Genomic DNA, 2,856 nt, shown 5'->3' on the forward strand with positions numbered 1-2,856 from the left:
CACAAGCCACGCGAGGCCAGGCACAGGGGCCTCTAGACTGACCCACATGGGCCGGGGAAGCCATTGGGCAGGTAGCCATTGGCCTGCGGCTGTGGGGCTGAAGGAGCCACTTGCCCATGGCCAGGCTCGAGCAGCTGCAGAAAATAAGGCAGAGTCCAAAGCTTCCCACTAGGGAGCAGGCCCTACCAAAGAGCTGGCCCGCAAGATCTCCCCAAAGGCTGACCCGGCCCTGAGTGGGCTTGAAGACCCCCTCTCTCTGGGCCAGGGCCTGGGAGGAGGCAGCTGCAGAGCCGGTGCCCAGAGGAGGGGAGCGGAGCGTCAGAAACGCGCTATCAGCACTGCCCGTCCTCCCCACTTCCTCTCTTCGAACGGATCACATCCTGTTATTGTGTGGACAGAGAAGGCCTGGAGCAGGGGAGGGAGGCAGGGCTCAGACCAAGCAACGGGGGAGAGAAAGGAGGAGCCGAGAGCAACGCCACAGTGCGCAGCCCGGGCCTGCCCGACCCCAGGTGGCCTGGGCAGGAGACCAGGACCCTGGGGGAGCACCAGCATCGCCAGAGCTGCTTGTATCTGTCACCGAGAGGTGCTCGGGCTCAGGACAGGAAATGGCACCTCCTCCAGGAAGCCTTCCCTGGCCTCCTCCAATTCAGCAAATGCTGACTCAAGGCCTCTATTGCCAAGGCCCACAGCCACTGGGCTGCTCTCTCTTGCATCCTATGGCTGCAGGGCTGTAACGCTGGGTATCCATTACCCCACACCTTTCTCCCACCCAGCCTGTGAGCCCCCACAGACAGGGACAAGGTGGTGCCTGGCCAGCCCCCAGCACTGCTGTGCGTGGTGAATGACGCTGCAGCCCCTCGCCACGCTTGCTCTCTGCCGTTCCCACGCACAAGGACATCCACTTTCTGTACATTTGCCAGCAGCTTGTATGTGTGATCCTGCCCCCTGACAGCAATGTGAGATGGGTGTTAACATCTCCACGTAGCCGAAGCTCAGAGAGGTGCAGTGACTGACTCGAAGCCACACAGCTTGGGCAGTAAGTAGTAGTGCTGGAACTTACCCCCAGGTGATCCTGACCCCAAAGGTGGGGCCAGCTGCCTTCCCTGCTTGCTCCTACCCATGCCCTGACCACTCCTTCCTTTAAAAAAGTTTATTCATGCAGTCAGGAGATCTACTCCAGGTCTCCTCGTGGGTGGCAGGGACCCAAGTGTTTGAGCCATCACCTGCTGCCTCCCAAGGCGCACTTTAGCAGGAAGCTGGAATCGGAGGCAGAGCCAGGATTCAGACTCACGCTCTGATACGAGATGCAGGCCTCCGTGCCGAGCACCTGCCACGCCTCTCTCTTCTGGAATGGAGGCCAGATCAGTCACCATGTCCTCGCCAGCTACAGAGCCTGTGCTGCTGCAGGCAGGCTCCCCAGCACCCACGGGGGCACTTCACAGTCCTGGGCGGATCGCTGGGACGAGCTGAGCCGCCAGCTCCCCCACAGCACAGTCTCAACCTGTCTGTTCCAAGAACACCAGCCACCGACTGGCTCTCTTCTGCCTTTGCCGAGGAGTCCTGCGCTCCAGCTCCGCAGTCAGAGCCGAGTTCACCTTCACCTGCCCATCCCCTTCCTCACCCTGGGCGAGCCTGACCGTCTCCCCTCCTTACTCTGACTCATGATGACACAACCCCATGCCCAGCACTGGGTCCCCACAGTTACCTGGCTTAAATGGGCAGCAGAGGCAGTAGGGGAGTGCTGGCTGCAAACAGCTAAGGGGGTAGTGGGCAGGCAACGAGGAGGCCTGGCTCCCATGACTGCATCAGCTAGACAGCTACCAATCCTCATCCTCCACACCCCACTGCCCAGGCCCACCACAGCCGGCCTGCTCCTGCGCAGCCCAAGTCAGCACAGACCCCTCCCCATCTCCCCTCCCAGCGCCAGCGGCCCTGGGGGGGAAGAGGTTGTGATGCAGTGGGGGTACCTGGGATCAAGTCCCACCTCTGCTTCTGATCCAGCTTCCTCTAAGAGGAGACAGTAAATTATGATGGTTCAAGTTCTTGATCCCCTGCCACCCACATGGGAGCCCCTGATGGAGTTCCCGGCTCCTGACTTTGGCCTGGTCCAACTCTGGCTTTGTGGGCATTTAGAGAGTGAACCGGCAGATGGAAGATCTCTCTCTAATAAATAAAAATCAATATTTTAAAAAGCAGCAGCCCAAGCCCCTGTGCAGGCCGGGGGCAGAGTGGTCCACCGGCCCCTGCAGCCCAGGACCAGGACCTGTGTCTCAGCCAGGGCGCCCAGGAGCTGGCACCTTGTGCAACAGTCTTGCCTCACACCCATCCCCACTCTTTCATTCCATGCCGGCCTCAGACTGAGCCAGGAGACCACGCAGGGAGCCTCTTCACTCAGCAAATACCACCAGGGAGCTTGTGCCAGTCATCACCGGGTGCTGCAGGCAAAGAGGTAAATCAGGCGTGGCCTCACCTCTACCGAGCTGGGGCTTCGGTGGAGCAGCGGGCAAGTAGAGAAATACGAGGGGCCTTCAAAAAGTTCATGGAAAATGCACATTATGAAAAAACTATGCATGGATTTCAATACTTTTTGCACCAACATCAACTTATCATTTAATTCCTTTTTTTTTTTTTTTGATAGGCAGAGTGGATAGTGAGAGAGAGAGAGACAGAGAGAAAGGTCTTCCTTTTGCCATTGGTTCACCCTCCAATGGCCGCTGCGGCCGGCGCATCGCGCTGATCCAAAGCCAGGAGCCAGGTGCTTCTCCTGGTCTCCCATGCGGGTGCAGGGCCCAAGGACCTGAGACATCCTCCACCTCCTTCCCAGGCCACAGCAGAGAGCTGGCCTGGAAGAGGGGC

This window comes from Lepus europaeus, chromosome 5 (genome assembly GCF_033115175.1).
Source record: "Lepus europaeus isolate LE1 chromosome 5, mLepTim1.pri, whole genome shotgun sequence".
Classification (NCBI taxonomy): Eukaryota; Metazoa; Chordata; class Mammalia; order Lagomorpha; family Leporidae; genus Lepus; species Lepus europaeus.